Below are 19,174 nucleotides of genomic sequence, written 5' to 3' on the forward strand. Positions count from 1 at the left end.
ATGATCTGAACTCAAGTAAAACACAAGACAGGATGAGCTAAGTAGACTAAGAAAAGGAGGCCATGGGAGGCTGGCTTGATGGGGGCAGGACCTGCTTGACCAGCTGGGAAAAGGGAGTGAGGAAAGAAGTCTTTCTGGAGGAGGCTGAATGCCAGTGTGCACACAGAAGACGGTGTTAAGAGCAATTGTGGGGTACACTTGGGTTTTATTAGACCAAGGGATCCAGGGTTGCCCAGGCCCCCCTACACATGAGAGATCAAAGATGATATTAATGGCTGGACTTGTACCCAAAACCTCCAAATGGAATTTGCTGGAGCTTTTTCGGAAGTTCTTAAGCCCAAATTCAGATTTTGGAATCATGTCACCAGCCAGCCAACCGTGTGGGACAAGAGACCAGAGTTGAAAGAACTTGAGCACGTGCCTGAAGGTGAGGGGAGGAGCGCATGCTACAGGCTGGGCCCTGGCCTCCCTCCTGCCCCTGGCTCCAGGAGGGCAAACCAGAGAGCCACAGCCCCAAGACGACCTTTAGTGCACAGCAATGCCCCCAGTAGTGTGCATGAGTTATCTCACTGCCTTGAGATCTCATGGATCCATGACCACCTCATCCACGATGCTGGGGGAAGGGGAGGAGGTAGGGAGGAGGCGAAGAGGAGGCAGGCCTCCCTGCTGAGCCCTTCCACTCAAGGCTCCGGTGGGTGCATACGTCTTACTGTTTTCTGGCTCTGTGCCTTTGCACCCACTGTGTCCTCTGGAATTTCCTTCCCCTCTGTTTTGCTGAAACCTACGCATCCTCCAAGACTCAGCCCAGGGCAAGTCCTCAGGAGTGGCCTCCCCAGGTTCCCCGTCTGAGTCAGCTGCTCCCTCAGAGATAAGCACAGAGTACCACCAAGCCCAAGCATAGCACTTACTGCGTTGCATTGTCATCATCTGTTTACTCATTTGAGACCCTCAAACGTCAGTGAGTTCCTTAAGGACGGAGCCCGCAGTCTTTTTCTTTTCTAATCTGGCATAAGGGCTGTCACGTGTAGGTTGCTTAGAGGATGAAAGTGGAAAGGGGAGAGGAGGCAGGAGTATTTTTCAACAATGGAGCACAACAGTCCTGCTCTGCGCTGAGGCACATCTTCTCCTTGCTTCCTACAGGAACCAGTTTGATAAGGTGGAAGGATTCTCAAGCAAAAGTCGTAAGACGGAGTTTGTGCCTGGAATCTATTGAAATTTGCTATAGGCTGAATGTTTGTATCCCCTGAAATCCACAAATTGAAACTTAATTCCCAATGGGATGATATTTGCAGATGGGGCCTGTGGGAGGTGATTAGGTCATGAGAGTGGAGCCCTCATGAAGGGGACTAGTGCTCTTAGAAGAGGCCCCAGAGAGCTCCCTTCCACCTTCCACCATGTGAGGACTCAGTAAGAAAGTGGCCTCTATGAACCAGGAAGTGGGCGCTCACCAGACACCAAACCGGATGACACGTTGATCTCGGACTTTGCAGCCTTCACAACTATGAGATATGAATTTTTCTTCTTTATAAACACCTAGTCTATGGTACTCTGTTATAGCAGGAGAAATGGACTAAGACAAGATTTAAGGTTGAGAACCTTGAAAAAATTACCTAACCTTTAAGGCCAAAGCAGGAGTTTCTGGGGACGTCAGAACTCGCAGCTTGTGGACTGTGTCTCCTGTAGACTGCGAGCTCCCTGGGGCAGGGCCTGTGCCTGCTGTGTTCACCATTGTGCCTCCAGGACCTAGCCCTGGGCCTGGCACATGATCAGTGCTCAAATTGATAAACGAGTAAATGAAAACTGAACGCTCTCCTCTGAATTTCAAGGTGCTGTGTTTAGCGATGTCAGAGGCCTAATGGAGGAACTGAGGTGTCGTCACAAGGCCTTCCAGACCTGAACTCCATGAGCCACCTTCGCTGCTGACAAGCATTCAGCACGGTACGGACCACACAGAGCCCTGATCCTCATAAGACCTCACAGGTGAATGATTTATCCCACACTAGACGCTAGGTTCATGGAGGGCAGGATTCTATTCCGTATCCCAGGACCCAGCCCCTGCTCTGGCACATGGCACATGCTCGGTCAGTCTCTATTCATTCATTCATTCATGCAGAACTCGACAAAGTAGTCACCTGATGCTCAGAGAAGTAGCTGTTCAGGCCACACAGTAGGTCAGTGACAGAGCCAATGCTATGCCCAGGCCTCTGTACTTCCTACTATATTACATCAAGTATTGTGCGATTTCATGCTGGAGGCTGGCAGGGAGACTCAGAAGCGGTGACCTGATCACTCTGCTCTGTTGGCCACCATGCCCACCAATCACCATGAGGACAGGGCTCTGCCCTCTGCTGGCTGGGCTCCAGCTGGGGCCGATCCACTGGCCAACTGCAGGTGTCCTGGGTGGTGTCGGAGCTTGGAATATATCTGCCTCCATAAGCTATGGTGACAGTTGTGGGTGAGTCGTGTCCCCAGAAAGATATGCTGTAGTCCTAATCACCAATGCCTGTGAGTGTGACCTTATTTGGAAGTAGGGTCTTTGTAGACACAATCAAGTTAAGATGAGATCATACTGGATTAGGTGATCATATTGAGTTAGATCCAATGACTGGTGTCCTTCTGAGAAGGCCACGTGAAGACACGGAGGAGATAGTGAGAATGCCATGTGACGAGGGAGCCAGAGACTGCAGCGATTCATCTGCAAACCAGGGATCACTGGAAGTCACCAGAAGCTGAGGAAAAGGCAAAGAAGTATTCTCTCGAGCCTTCAGAGGGAGCATTGCCCTGTTGACACATTTTTGATTTCAGACTTCGAGCCTCTAGCACTGTGAGAGAATAAATTTCTGCTGTCTTAAGACACTCACTTTGTGGTACTTTGTTATGGCAGCCACGGGAAACTAATACAGTAACAAAAGCCTGAAGTAAGAGATGTTTCTCTGCACTACAGGCCACAAGCAAGAACGTGGGAAAAGGGTCAGTGGAGGAAATAAAGGGACATCGAGATATAATTTACCGTTAACGCTTGAAGACCCAGAGGTCCCTGTCACATACAGTTTTAGAAGGTTTGTATTTTTATCAACACAATCAAATGCTATTAGCAGAGAGAGAACCGTGTGTGTATGTGTGTGTGCACGCGCATGTGTGTAATTTATATTTACACAATTAGGGAGCAGTGTTCTCTTCAGAATAGGACAATCATCTGATTTGTTTGTTCACAACCTGAAGAAAGATTGGTGCAGTCAGTTGGTCAACAGGTGTGGACTGAGGCCTGCTCCCTGGGGCTGGCACTCAGAGACACGGATCCGCGAGCGCCCTCCCCAAGGAAGCTCATAATTTAGTCTGGGAGACGTTACATCGAGTCAGGCACACATACAAGCATTTGACAGAGCTCCTTGGGGCACACAGAGCAGGCAGGGCAGGAAGGAGCAACAGAGGCAGTGTTCCTTTGAGACGAGCCACTAAGGAGAAATGCACCTCAGGGTTGCTTAAGTACAATCAAGGAGACAAAAGTGAAAGAACATTCACGGAAGAAGGGAGCTCATGTGCAAACCCCAGCCTGGCCCCTGGAGGGAACAGTGGTGTCCTTTGATTTGGCTGGACCCCAAAAGAAGGAAGGAGGCCAACAAGATTTGTTGATTATCTGTTTAGCATATGTGAATTTCTCACTATACGTATTCAAGTATATAAGAAATGCAACTTGTTTTTCTATAATGCACCCTATTTTCTATTCTAAGCATATATTCTGCCCAAAGGCAGAAATCTTGATGTAATCAATTTGAGGTTTCCTTAAACAAACCAGGGTTTTCTCAAGTCAGAGTTTTCTCCCTCCCAGACCAACCCCAAGACGGCATTTCAGTTCCCCAAATTGTACCTTAGCCGTGATGGGAAAGGAGGGGCTGGTGCATGGCGTCCAGGCACGGGGGAGAGGGTCAGCGGGCACAGAAATCTCATTCTCTGCAGCATCGTCCATTGAGAAACAGTGTTGCCCAAGGGGCCCTGCTACTCGTGTCCCCTCGCCCAGCCTTGCAACCCCCAGATCTGCTCCATCTCAATGTCATATCAGTCTCTGCTGCTCTCAACATGAATGTGGTGGTTTGTAACTGTATCAACTTGGCCAAGCTAGAACTACATTTCCCAGAATTCCTTTCCTATACAATTTCAGGTTGGAGTTGGTTAAACAAGAAATGCATCCAAGATTTAGAAGCAGAAGTAAAGTGGCGGCCATTGCTCTCTTTTTTGATTTTTAATTATTTTATTGAGGCCATATTGGCTTAAAACATTGTGTAAATTTGAGATGTACATCATATTTCAGTTTCTTTTTAGACTGCATTGTGTTTGCCACCAATAGTCTAGTTTTTATCCATCACCATAAATGTGCGCCCCTTTACCCCTTTCACCCTACCCCCACCCCCTTCCCCTCTGGTAACTAGCAATCTGTTCTCCTTAGCTACGTGTTTGCTTATCTGTTTATCTTCCACATATGAATGAAATCATAAGGTGTTTGTCTTTCTCTGTCTGACTTATTTCACTTAGCATAACCCCCTCAAGATCCATCCGTGTTGTCACAAATGGCACGATTTTGTCTTTTTTCATGGCTGAGTAGTATTGCACTGCATATACTGTATCTTCTTTATCCATTCATCCACTGATGGGCACTTGGGTTGCTTCCACGTCTTGGCTATTGCGAATAATGCTGTGATGAATGTAGGGGTGCATAAGTCTCTTTGAAGTATTGATTTCATGTTCTTTGGATAAACACCCAGTAGTGGAATAGCTGGATTATATGGTATTTCTATTTTTAATTTTTTGAGAAATCTTCATACTGTTTCTCATACTGGCTGCACCACGTTGCATTCCTACCTGCAGTGTATGAGAGTTCCCTTTTTTCTACATCCTCTCCAACACTTGTCATTTCTCATCTTGTTAAGTATAGCCATTCTGACAGATGTAAAGTAATATCTGAATGTTGTTTTGATTTGCATTTCCCTAATAATTAGTGATGTTCAACATCTTTTCATGTGTCTGTTGGCCATCTATATGTCTTCTTCGGAAAGATGTCTGTTCATATCCTCTGCCCATTTTTTGATTGGGTTGTTCATTTTTTGTGTTGCTGAGCTGTATGAGTCCTGTATATATTTTGGAAATTAACCCCTTCTTGGACATACGATTTGAAAATATTTTCTCACACTTAGTGGGTTGTCTTTTTGTTTTGTTGATGGTTTGCTTTACTGTGCAAAAGCTTTTTAGTTTGATGTAGTTCTATTTATTTATTTTTTCTTTTTCCCTTATTGTTTCTTTTGCCTTCCCTGAGTAGATATGATATTCAAAAAGATACCGCTAAGACCAATGTCAAAGAGCATACTGCCCATGTTTTCTTCCAGGAGTTTTATGGTCTCAGGTCTTGTATTCAAGTCTTTAATCCATTTTGAGTTAATTTTTGTGTATGGTGTAAGATAACGGTCTACTTTGATTCTTTTGCATGTGGCTGTCCAGTTTTCCCTTTTTCTCGAAGAGAGTTTCCTTTCTCCATTATATGTTCTTGGCTTCTTTGTCAAAGATTAGCTGTCCAGAGATGTGTGGTTTTATTTCTGGGTTTTCAATTCTGTTCCATTGATCTGTGTGTGTTATTCTGCCAGTACCATGCTGTTTTGATGACTATAGCTCTGTAGTATATTTTGAATTCAAGGATTGTGATATTTCCAACTTTGTTCTTTTTTCTCAAGATTGCTTTAGCTATACAGGGTCTTTTGTTGTTCTATGTAAATTTTAGGACTCTTTATTCTATTTCCATGAAGAATGTCACTGGGATTCTCATTGGGATAGCGCTGAATCTGTAGATTGCTTTAGGTAGTATGAACATTTTAACTATGTTTATTCTTCCAATCCATGAGCATGGAATATGTTTCCATTTCTTTATGGCTTCTCCAATTTCTTTCAATAATGTCTTACAGTTTTCAGTGTATAGATCTTTCACCTCCTTGGTTAAATTTATTTCTAGATATTCTAATATTTTTCGGTGATTGTAAATGGAATTGTATTCTTGATTTCTCTTTCTGATAGTTTGTTATTAGTATATAGAAATGCAACTGATTTTTGCATGTTGACTTTGTACCCTGTAACTTTACTGTATTTGTTAATCATTTCCAATAGTTTTCTGTTGGATTCTTTAGGGTTTTCTATGTAGAGAATCATTTCCTCCACAAATACTGACAGTTTTACGTCTTCCTTTCCAACTTGGATCCTTTTATTTCTTTTTCTTGCCTAATTGCCCTGGCTAAAACTTCCAGTACTATGTTGAATAAGAGTGGTGGGAGTGGGCATCTTTCTCTTGTTCCTGTTCTCAGAGTAAGAGCTTTCAGTTTTTCACCATTAAGTATGATATTGGCTGTGGATTTGTCATATGTGGCCTTTATTATGTTGAGGTAATTTCCTTCTATACCCATTTTATTGGGAGTTTTTTTAATCATAAATGGATGTTGCATCTTGTTAAATGCTTCCTCTGCATCTATTGAGATGATCATGTAATTTTTATTCTTCATTTTGTTAATGTGGTGTATCACATTGATTGATTTGCAGAAGTTGAACCATCCCTGCGTCCATGGAATAAATCCCACTTGATCATGATGTATGATCTCTTTAATGTATTGTTGTATTTGATTTGCTAGTATTTTGTTGAGGATTTTTGCATCTATGTTCATCAGCGATATTAGCCTGTAATTTTCCTTTTTTGTATTGTCCTTGTCTGCTTTTGATGTCAGGGTAATGTTGGCCTCATAAAATGAGTTAGGAAGCATCCATCTTCTTCAGTTTTTTTGTAGGAGTTTGAGAAGGATAGGTATTAAATCTTCTTTGAATATTTGATAGAATTCACCAGAGAAGCCATCTGGTCCTGGACTTTTGTTTTTTGGGAAGTTTTTGATTGCTGTTTCAATCTCTTTACTTGTGATGGTCTATTCAGATTCTCTATTTCGTTTTGATTCAGTTTTGGGAGGTTGTGTGATCCTAAGAATTTATCCATTTCTTCCAGGTTATCCAATTTATTGGCTTATGATTTTTCATAGTATTCTCTTATACTCCTTTGTATTTCTGTGGTTTCCATTGTCATTTCTCCTCTTTCATTTCTGATTTTATTTATTTGAGCCATATCTCTATTTTTTTTAGTGAATCTGGCTAAGGGTGTATCAATTTTGTTTGTCTTTTCAAAGAACTAGCTCTTAGTTTCATTGATCCTATTTCTTTTTAGTGTCTATTTCATTTATTTCTGCTCTGATTCTTATTATTTCAAGAATTTGGGCTTTGTTTGTTCTTCTTTTTCTGGTTCTTTTAAGTATATTGAAAGATTGTTTATTTGAGAAGTTTTCTTGCTGCTTGATATATGCCTGTATTACTATAAACTTTCCTCTTAGTACTGCTTTTGCGGCATCCCATAAGTTTTGGTATGTTGTGTTTTAATTTTCATTTATCTCCAGCTGTTTTTTAATTTCTCCTTTGATTTTCATTGATCCAATAGTTTTCAGTAGCATGTGGAATGTATAGAATATTCCAACCAAAAATAGCAGAATACACACTCTTCTCAACTGCACATGGAACATTCTCAAAGAGAGACCATATGTTGGGAAACCAAGCAAGCCTCAATAAATTTAAGAATATTGAAATCATATCAAGCACATTTTCTGACCACAATGGTATGAAACTAGAAATCAACTATAAGAAAAAAGCTGGAAAAATCACAAATATGTGGAAACTATACCATATTTCTCTCTTAAGTTTGCTTTATTTAGACAAGGTAAGCAACAGATGCAGAGGTGCCAAAGATATAGCATGTTCCTACTCTCCTTTACTTGCCTACTTGCCCCAGTCTCGGAAATATTGGTTAGAGACAGTTCTCAATTCTCCAACTGCCCTGATCAGACCCTTATTACATCAGCTTTTCCCATAATTGTTTATAGTCTTATTTCTATAGTTACACCTTTATTCCATAATAGTCACAATGGTTCTGCTTCTGTGATTGAACTCTGCCTGATCCAGTGGGGAAATATTTGTCATTTTATGTAGGATCTCTGTAACAGGGTTACTTCTTGTCCCCAAATATCCATTCTATCCTGATTCCTCTTAATTATAAGGTCCCAACCCTATAAGTTTCAGCTGGTCTCATGGCTGTGCAGCTAGAGACTCCAGTTCCAAGGCTTTCTTGCAGCTAGGACTGATTATACAACAAAGTTCTGGCCAATAAGACATGAGAAGAAGTGATGTGTGAAACTTCTGGTCATGCTCTGAAAAGGAAGCGGCTTGCTTCCTTTTTCTCCCTTCTTTCCCCCTTCCAGCTTACTGACATGTAGACGTGCTAGATAAGAGCTAACTACAGCTGGAGAGACCCAACCAACTCCCTAGGGGATAGTGAAGCCCCAGAGGACTCATGGAGCAGAGCTGCCTTTCCTCCCTGGACCATCTGCCAGTCTAAACTTTTATATGACAGAAATAACCTCCCATCTCATTTAAGTCACTGTCACTTTGGGCTAATTTAAAGAAGCTAACCAAATATCCTATTATTCCTCCCGTGTGGCCATCTTCATCTGATTCGTTCAGGACAAAGCAGGGTATGATCCTTGTGGAGTTCATGACGTGCCAGAACAAGGAGCTAGATGTTGGCCAGAGGCTCCTCAGACTCTCTTCTTTGGGAGTCATCAAACCCATCTGGGAATTCCTTCGTCCTCTGCCTCTTATCTCCAAGGGAACAGGGTGAAATTGCACCAGAGACTCCCTCTATTGCCCTCCTCACCAATTTTTCCCTTTTTCTACCAAAACAGAAAGGTTTAAGCTCTTCTTATGCAAGACGACAAGCATCATCCCTGGATGCTTAGTCGTCTAAGGCACAAACTTCATGCTCTCAGCTGGTCAGGTCTTTGTCTTCTGTACAGACTGCTACGAGGAGCTTCAAGTGCCTACTTAGAAATCCTAAAGCTGACTTTTTAAAATCAGTGTTTCTGCCCTAACAACCATGCCCCATGAGCAGGGAGTCTAGAACATGCCTGCTGCTACCTGAAAGGAATAGGGGACGGCAATTGCTACTTGACAGCGTCATCTCCAAAATCTGCGAGATGCAGACTGTCATGGTAGGCACCGTTCCTGTCCTCTACAACCCAACCCTGAGGACTGATTTCCTCATTTATGAAATTGACATAATGAGACCCAGACCAGCAGAGTGGCTTGCCCAGACTCACACAGGGAGGAAGTTATGGAACAGAACTGGACCTCAGATTCATGCTTTCTCAGCTACACATCTTTGCGTAGACTGGGGGCTGGTGGCAGATGTGGAAGGAACTTTGGGCAAAGGCCAGGTGACAAGTAACCTCAGAGTCAGGCTAAGCAAAATGGACTTTGGTTTCTCTTTCTATTTTTTTTTTTTACATTTTATTTGCTGGGTGTTGTAGAATTTTGATGATTGATCTTCTTTCGTTTTGTTCTCAAAGGGGCTTAAATTCATGTTTAAAACAATCTTTTAATGTTTAATCTTTTATTTATTAGGTGGGAATCTGTTAAAAAACACAAACATTAAAATCGTGATCCCTTTCAGAATAATTAAAGATTAAAACAGAAGCATAGAGAGCTTTTTAAAAGAGTTTTTTAATATTCTTTGGATTTCTAAACCAATATTTACTGTATCACATTGATAATTTTGATGATTTAACTATAAACATTGGAATATTTTCCCCTATATACTAAATAAACCTCAAAAAAAGGAATCTTGCCTTTGAAAACCTGTGATTTCTACAATTATATGTAAATTTTTGGAATATTTTTCTGTCGAACTCGAGTTCTAGTCATCTTCCCCAATACCTCCAGCATGACTTATTTTCCTTCTGCAGATTTAAGGTGAGAGTAGGAGGCAGTCCTTGGAGCAGGCTGCATTCGTTTCCTGTTGCTGCTGTAACCAACTGCCACAAAGTTAGTGCCGTAAAACACATATTTATTCTTTTGCGATTCTGGATCCAAACTCAGTCTCATCGGGCTAAAGTGAAGGTGTCGGCAGGGCTGGATCTCTCTGGAGGCTCCGAGAGGACAAGTCGTCTTACATTTTTCAGCTTCTAGAAGCCACATGTATTTCTCGAGTAGCGGCCCCTTTCTCCGTCCCGAAAGTGCATCACCCCCATCTCTGTTCTGTCATCACACTGCCGTCCCCTTTGACTCTAACTCCTCTTGGATCCCTCTTAGAAGGACTGCTGTGATTACATCCGGTCCACATGATCATCCAGCATAATCTCCCCATGTCAGGAGTCTTAATTTAATCCCATCTGCAAAATCCCTTTTATAATGTCAGGTAACATACTTGCAGGTTCTGGGGATAGGACGTGAACAGCTTTGGGGACCATTACTCAGCCTGCCATAGTGGCGAGGCTGGTTCGGAGGCTGAAGTTGTGGGGATGGATGGAGACCGAGCATGTGTGTGGGTTGTGATGTGCAGGTGATAAGGAAAGAGCAGAGGTCTGGGGACCAGAGGGAGCGGCTCAAGACTGGCTGCATAATTTGCAGGGCCCAGTGCAAAGTGCAAATGCAAGACCACTTGTTCAAAAGGTTCAGAATTTCAAGAAGGCAACAGCAGAGCATTAAAACAAGCACAGTGCCCTTCTGAGTACGCAAGTTGCATCCCCTGAAGCCACCCTAGAATGGGGTTAGAATCCAATCTGGGGCACTTGCTAATTCTGTGACCTTGGGCAAAGTCATAAGGCCTTCTCGAGCTCAGTTTTCTCATCTGTAAAATAAAAACTTCTGTATTACAAGTGTAACAAATTATCGAAAATTTGCTGGCTTAAAACAGCAGAAGTTTATCCTCTCACAATTCTGGAGGCCAAAACTCCGAAATCAACATATTGGCAGAGTTGGTTCCCTCTGGAGACTCTGAGGGAAAATCCTTTCCATGCCGGTCTGCCAGCTTCTGGTGACTCTTGGCAAGCCTTGGCATTCCTTGGCCTGTGGACGCCTTGTTCCATCTCCGTCTCCGTCCTCACATGGTCTTCTCTTCGTCTCTTTGTTAAATCTCCCTGTCCTTTCTCTCGTAAGGACTCCAGTCAATGGACTGAGAGCCCACTCTAGATCCAGGATAATCTCCTCCCCGAATGTGTAACTTAATCACATCTGCAAAGACCTTATTTCCAAGTAAGGGGACAGTCACAGTTATCGAGGGTTGGAATTTGGACACTGCTTTCGGGGGACACTATTCAATCCTCTACAATAGGGTCCTTGTGAGTATTCAAGACGTTGCACGTGAAGTACTCAACAGAGCACCTGGCACATAGGAAGCCCTAAAACTTACATCTAGTATTGTTATCATTATTACTCTCTAATGTATTAAAAGTGAAACTGGAGTGTGTATTTGATAACCACTTAACGTCTTAGAATGGAGATCCAGAGAGGAAAAACGACTTGCCCCATGAGTACCAGAAGGGGAACTGAGCAGCTTGTTTATTCCTAAGACAGGCCAAACATGGGGGAAGCTCTGGAATCCAGACCTGCCACAAAGCCAATGAGTTCTCCGAGGAGCAGGCTAGACAGAGGGGGAGGAAGCCTGAAGTGCAGGCAAAATTGGGCACGGGGAGGCCCCGTGGGAAGAAAGGGGTGCCTGGCAGGCAGGCAGATGGTGCCCTCATGTGTCCATTCAGTTGTCAATCATTTATTGCACACCTGCTGGAATCGGGTACTAGGGATACCTAAAGCAGAGTAAGAATGCTGCATTTTAGAAAGATCTCTATTTTTCTTCGCAACACGCTTTTAAAGTGTGTTTCCTTTTATCATGAAATTAATTGAGGGTTATTGGAAAACATTAGAAGGAAACAGAAGACCTGAGGAGACAGTTGTGGTGCAGAGAAGACAATAGGCTTTAAAACCAGACAGACTAGGTTTGAACCCACACACTGGCTGCAGGACCTTGTCATGTAAACTCTCTGAACCTCAGTTTCCTTATCTGTAAAGTGGGGATAATAACGCTCCTCACATCCCCACGTGAAGCACGTGGAACAAGGACAGAAACAGGACGGTTTGCAACAGATACTCCCTCTCCCCTTCGGATCCGTGTTTTAGAAGGAAGCTTCCAAATATCCTTGTACCCGTTCGCCATATAATATGACGCTTATATTCCCTAAGTCAACTTTCACCAGAGGCTAACGGGCTATTTTCTTGCAGTTCAAGCAAGGTATTTTCCTGGCTGTGTTATCGCTGGAAAGAAAAGCAAGAAATGTAGAATATAGTGAACTTGGGAAATCTTTCCTGTAAAAACCCCAGCAGATTTATCACAGATGTCTGGCCCACTTGTGGCCTTCTCCTGAATTCTATTAAGAATAATAACAAACAATCAAGAAACTGAACCCCGAAGCCCAGAAAACAGTGTTCTGGGTCTCTGGCAAAGTGGGGTCATGTACACACACCAGAGACTGAAGCCCTGCAGGCACGGCTGGGATGCTGGGACAAGGAAGTCAACAATTACTGAGCCCCCTGCACATGGCCCTGCGCCGGACCCTTTCACATGCATAAGCTCTTTTCGATCCTTGCAAAGAGCCCTGGGTCCCAGTGGCCCCCACTTTTCAGATAAGAAACCCTGGAGCTGAGAGAAGGGGAGCTGTTTGTACGGAGGTTCTCAAGCATGGAAACACATCAGGATCACTTAGGGAGCTTGTTGAGAACACAAAGGCTCTGATTCAGCAGGTCTGAGGTGGGGCTCTGGCACGGGTGTTTTTTTAAAGTATCAGAGGCAATTCCAATGTATGCATTCTGCTGACTGAGAACCACTGTGGCACAAGCTCCGAGTCTGCCAGATTTGGACAGGAGGCCCTCTCTGCCAAAACCTGACAAGGCTGCGCTGGGCAAGGTGCTTAACCTCTCTGAGCCTCAGTTTCTACTTCTATCAAATGGGGATGATTAAATTCAACCCATAAGGCTGTTTTAACCGGGATCAAAGATGATAATGTAGGCAAAGCATTTCCATTGGTGGCTAACACACAGTCAGTGCTCAATAAATCACAGCTAGAAGTACAATTATTGATTAGTCGTGTGGCCTCGAGCATGTTACTTAAGTCAGACTTCATGTCCTCTTCTGTAAAATGAGGAACACTTAGCATAAAACCTTCAGGAAACATTTTGCCCAACTTAGTCTTGAATGGGCCCCTATCAATATATCCCTCCTCCAATGAGGAGGGACCTCATTTTCTGCCTAAAAGATGAACCAATTCTGGGCAAAGAGAATGAGGAGTTGAACAAGAAAGCAATGATCATTCCAGGCCAGTGTGTTTTTGTTCTGTCTTCTGGAGGGCTGGGCCATCCCCTGCAGGCTGCACAGGCAGCAGCGCTTGCTGACAGCTCCACAAATGACTCCCACCTTGCTCTTCCAGAAGCTTCTCCTTGCGCTGCCCAGAGTTACAGCACAGACCATGTGCAGCTGTGGGGGCAGGCCTGAGGGTGAGATCACAGTGGGGGGGGTGGCCCAGGGCTGGGTTTGGGCCTCCAGGTTGCAGTCATGGGAGAATAAATGTAGGACCCAGCCTTCCATTCCTCCCTCAGTATTTATTGGGCACCCATTATGTGCCAGACACTGTGCTGGGTGCTGAATCAAGACCCAAGGCTGGCCTTCATGCTCACGGTCCAAGGAGGGGAGACCAGTTGTGAAATGGGGTCAGTGTTATGACCTGAGAAAGAACAGATGCCTAAGGTACAGCAAGGGGGACCTCACCGCCAGGGCCCAGGTCTGTTTTACTCACGGATTCCTTCCTTCATAAGCACCTGTTGTGCGCCAGGCTCCGGGCTAGGCACTGGCTTTCTGCGTCATCGTCAGATCTGGCCTCAGGGTTTGAGCTGCTCACGCTCAGGTCACTGGGCTCTCATCTACCCACGTGCAGGCCACAGCACTCTCCCAGAAGTAGAGCCCTGGACCTCTATAGCTCCATGCCGCTGTAGGTCTGGCCCTTCCCAGGGAGAGAGCTCTAACCAAAAGCTGAGGGTGCACAGAGGAGGGGTGACTGCTCCACAGATGTGGCGCCCGTCATCCTGAGCCTGAGAGAGGCATAGAAGAGGGTGGCGAGATGTGGGAGGGCCTACCAGCCATCGACGAGGACAGCAGGGAGCTAGGCGACTCCAGGCACCCTAAGAGAAGGACAGAAGGTCAGTTTCCTTCTGTCAGACAGACCCTCGAGTACTGTTGTAAAGGGTACTCTGAGGAACTGAGACACGGCCCCACCCAAGGAGTTCACTCTAGGCCTGGCCAGGGGCAGTGGCAGGGCTGGAACCTACAACCTCTCTCAGAGGGGTCAGGAGGGTCCTTGGCCTCGGCCCACAGGTCCAGAGGGCACATTAGATGGTCCACCTGGGTTCCACAGGAGGGGATATATCCAGCCCCAGACACACACACCAGCAGGATTAGAAGGGGTTGATGGTGGTCGAACTTTAAACACACCCTCTTTCATAATGCTGTTTGGCTTTTTTTTCATTTTTTATTATAGAAGCATCTCCAACAATGGCAATGGCCAAAGCCTCTTCCAGTCTCTGCCAAATTCCACCTGCAAGAAGCTCTCCATGTTGTCTGAGTCCCCCAGGAGCTGCCCACCCAGCCACGACACTGAGGAGAAGGAGCAGGCAGAGGCAAACGAGGCTCGCGGTGGGTCGTGACTTGCGCACGGCCACACAGCTGCCGAGAACAAGACGGGGCGAACCAGGAAGTCAGACAGCAGGCTGTCTACGCAGAACCTCTTCATCAGTATGGCATGCTGCCCTCTAACATGCTGCTGACAACGTCTAGCTTCGTCTTAGCACACAGGAGGCCCATGAAGCAACCTTCTCATTAATCTCTCCACTCTCTCGTCCAACAGGGAAAAGTGAGGCCCATTTCAGGGAGTAGAGAGGTTTCAGATGATGACTGACAGAATTTTAGAGTCAGCCTGGCCCGGGAGAAATTGCAAAGTCTCTAGAGTCAGGCAGTCATCCACACCTCAGCCCACCTACTTTCTGTGGGGGAGTCAGTTGTGAGGTCTTAATAAGAGACCAATGTATGCAAAGCACCTGACACATAGTAGGTATTAAATAATAGCAATAGCAATAACCACATTTATACAGGGCTGTTGATGTGCCAGGCACCATTCTGAGCCCATCCTTTATGTTAACTCCTAATCCTCACATTGACTCTAAGAGGCAATAGCAATATTCTCCCATTCGACAGATGAGGAAACTGAGGCACAAAAATGATTAAGAAACTTGCATAGTGTCACACAGTAGGGGGTGGGGTGGCTAGGATTTGAACCCTAACCCAGAGACAGGGCCCTAAACCAGTGTATTATATTGCGCCCTTTTGCAAGCTGTTCCCCAGCCCTCACCCCCCCGTAAAACAGAACTATAGTCACGCGCCGCAGAAGGATACTTCAGTCAATGGCAGACCACACGGACAACGGTGGTCCTCTAAGATCAGTACCATGCAAGCTGGTGTGCAGTGGGCTACACCATCTAGGTTTGTGTAAGTACACTCTTGTGTTCACACAACGATGAAATCGCCTGACGACGCATTTCTCAGACTGTGTCCCCATGGTTGAGCGGCGCGTGACTGTGACTGCCTTTTATTTCCCCTAAAACCAACTTTAGTGAATTTCAGAAAGGACCCTGGGCCTAGCATCACCTAAGAAATGTATTCCTACCTTCCCCTCCCAGCCTCACCTCCCCTGGCTGAGGACCTCCTGGTGGCCCGTCCCTGCCCCACCTCCCCAGCCACACAGACAATTCTCGGGTCCGTGGCCTGCGTTCCATTTAGACGCTCTTCTCAGCCGCAGCTGGTGCAGATGCTTCACTGAGTGAGAAGCAGGGACAAGTTTACCTCGAACGTCAAAGGACAAGACGGATGGGTGCCCCTCAAGGTTCTCTCGTGCCCCCCAGCAACTGGCCACCCACCAGCCGCCGGCCGCCCCAACCCCTGTGGGCTCCGCCAGGCTGCTGACTCTCTCACTCCCCTGGTCATCACTTTCTCATTTCTCACCCTGGGAGGGGAGAAAGGTCGCGTTGGGTGGGGGATAAACTTCCACACTGATGTCTCCGTCAGTCAAGGCCTGTGCCCACCCCGAGGACCGGGGAAGTTCAAATTTGTTGAGCGTCTTCTGAGAGAAGATGCTGGGTGTGGTCTGCTGCACTCCGAGTTCCCATCCACAGCATGGGGATGCCTAGCGAACAGTGATGTTGGGAATGAGACCAAATAGAGAGGTTTTATGAAGAAGGGACAGCCTTTGTCCCGCCTCTCCTCAGATAATAAGCTTCTCATTGTGCCTTTTTTAGGACTGACCCTACATCAGAGCTCCAAACATCAAAACCAAGTGTAAAGAAAGCCTGGGGGACCCTCTCCAGGGCAGCACGATGCGTTGGAAAGAGGCCTGGCCTGGACCTGTCCCAGCTCAGCCTGCCACTTGCCGTGTAACTGGGCAAGGCCCCGCTCTACCTGTAAATATGACAGCACTAATAATAACAGTAGCGAAGGCTTCTGCAGCTCTTGCTATGTGCTAGGCACTGTTCCAAGGGCTTTCATATTTTAACTCATTAAATAAAATAAATAAAAGAGGGTGAAGCCCGGATCTTCGCATTTCCTCCCAGCTCTGCCTGTTGGGGACTAGCAGCCCTGCTTCGGGGTTCTGTAATTAAGAAAGGTGGTAATGGCTCTTATCTGGCCCCAGATCATCGGTACAATGGAGTCCAGCTCTCTGTTGTCAGCGCCAGGCACTGGGGTCTCGGCAGCTGCGTGGTGGGCCTCTCTCCGTGAGCCTTGGGTGATTGATGAGGTGTGGGGGCAGCGACTGGATGAGGAACAGAGGAGAGCGCATGGGGCGGGCTGACTCAACAGAGGCAAGGAGAGCACCCGCCAGCCTCTGATGCTCCTCCCAAGACCCTCGCGGGAGGCCTTCCAGACCTGACACACGCTCGTCCCCGAGCCACCAGCCAGCTCGGTCCTTTCAATGCCAACCTGGTTCAAATGGGAAACACTTTCCAGTGTTTCTTCTCATTTACAGATTAGAAGGAGACGACGGTCTTTCTAAGGGGAAAGATAGAGGTGGCTTCATGTTTTAAATCAGGCCCAGTTGCCAGCTGCCCGCTACCTCCGTCCCATTCTCTCTGCTGCCACTCGAGACCACTTACCCCCTAGAGGGGCCGCAGGCCCTCGTGCCTGCAAACCTTCGTCAAGGCCGGTGCTTCTCCCCGAGCACTCTTCTCCTCTCCACCTGGCCTCCAGCTCCTTGTTCTTCAGGACTCCAGACAAAGGTCAGCTTGTCATCCTCCTAGAAGGTTCCAGCCCCTCCTCCGCAGGCTCGCTGAGCCATGGACTTAGGCTAAATCGTAATTCTCTTCATACTGTGTCCTAATCACCTGGGCACATGTTAGAAGGCAAAAAGCTCTGTCAGCCATCAGAGACCAGGGTTCAGGTTCTGGTTCCGTGCTCACTGCCTGCATGACCTTGGGCAGACTGGGTAACCTTCTTAGCCTCAGTTCCTCGCCCGTAAAATGGGGATCACAACGCACGCCTTGGCCAGCTGGAACGAGGAGTAACTGAGACCATGCAGGTGGTGATGGGCTGCAGCATGCAGCTCAGCTCAGTGTCACCTAATTAAATGACCTTTGACCTTCCCCAGGCTGCGAAAGGAGAGCGGTTTGACGATCTTAATTTAGGAGATCTGGCTTTGGGAGGGACACCCGCCCATTTCTTTAGAATAATTTTTTTTGCTCTCTTAGTAGTGAATTTTGGCTGCCAAATTCTGTTTTCTCTCAGACTCGGCCTTTGCAGAAGACTGTGCTGAACAGGTAAGAGCGGCCTGCCTGGACTTAGGGACCCTCAAGTACCAGTGGGTGAGGTGGGGCACATGCCCGTAATGTGTCAGTCACGGAGCCAGGCGCTTCCCATGCCTTTTGTCTCACCTAGAAGTCAGCATCCTCATTTGATAGATGACAAAGCAGAGGAGAGGGTGGCCTGGTTGCTGTTTCCTGCTCGGTGGCCACAAGGCCCGGGAAAAGCTCCTTAACTCTCAGAGCTTCTGTCTCTCGCCTGGAAAGTGGGGATGACAACGGTGCTGGCTCACGAGAGGATCGGATGAGAGAACGCAGGTGGTGGGCGAGGGAAGACGCATGGTGGGGGGCCGCCCGAGGTGCATGCAAGCTGCAGCTGTCGCTGCTAAGACCTAAAGCTGCCCTTACAGACGTCAGTCTCTCTCCTCCCACCCTAACCCCAAGCCAGCTGGAACGAATCCAGGTTCCTTAAATTCGGAGAACAGATTGGTGGTTACCAGAGGGGAAGCAGGTCGGGAGGACACAAGGAGTAAAGGAGTGCATGTACCGTTACGGTGGCAACTAGACTTTGAGGGGTGAACACGATGCAGTCCATACAGAAGTCGAAATATAAGGATGCACACCTGAAATTTATATAACCTTACAAACCAATGTGACTTCAATAAAATAGAAAAATAAAAACTACCTCTCTCTAACAACAACGACAAAAAGGTCCCCGCCCTCTCTTGCCTTAAGCTCTTCACAGGTGCTGTTCCCTTTGCCTGAAGAACTCCTCCACTCCCCACTGGTCGCCAACTCCAACTAATGTTAGGCCTCAGACTAAATGTCACCTCCTCCAGGGGCCTTCCCTGTTAGCTCAGACTGGGTTATGTGCTCTTCCTGTGGGCAGCCTACACTTTCCCTATCAATTGACTTCAGAGGCAATCAGATCGTTTTTCTACATGGTTCAAAAATCAAAACGACATAAACTGGTGTACTGTGAAAAGCTGGCTTCTAACCCTACCCCATCCAACCCACCTTCCCTCTCCCCTACAGCTCACCACGTTTCTTAGTTTCTTGTGCGTCCTTCTGGAGATCCTTCAGGCAAATAAAAATATGTATTCTTACTATCCCCCTTTCTAAGATATGAGTAAAACACTGCATCCTCAGTCCTCACCTCGCTCCGGCCACGTCACACCCTACCCGGGAGACCGTTCCTCATGAGTGTAGACAGCACTTCCTTGTTCTTTCCTCAGTAGCCCAGCATTCTGTGGCATGGGATTCATTTAACTGCTGCCCACTGGTGAAAGCACAGATTGTGAATCTGCTGTGTCAGAGGTGTGCAGGTCCGTCTATAGGACAAATTCCCAGAAGTGAGGAAAAGGCAGTGTAATACCTTCCCCGACTCAAA

The sequence above is a fragment of the Equus przewalskii genome, chromosome 2, assembly GCF_037783145.1.
Source record: "Equus przewalskii isolate Varuska chromosome 2, EquPr2, whole genome shotgun sequence".
Taxonomy (NCBI): domain Eukaryota; kingdom Metazoa; phylum Chordata; class Mammalia; order Perissodactyla; family Equidae; genus Equus; species Equus przewalskii.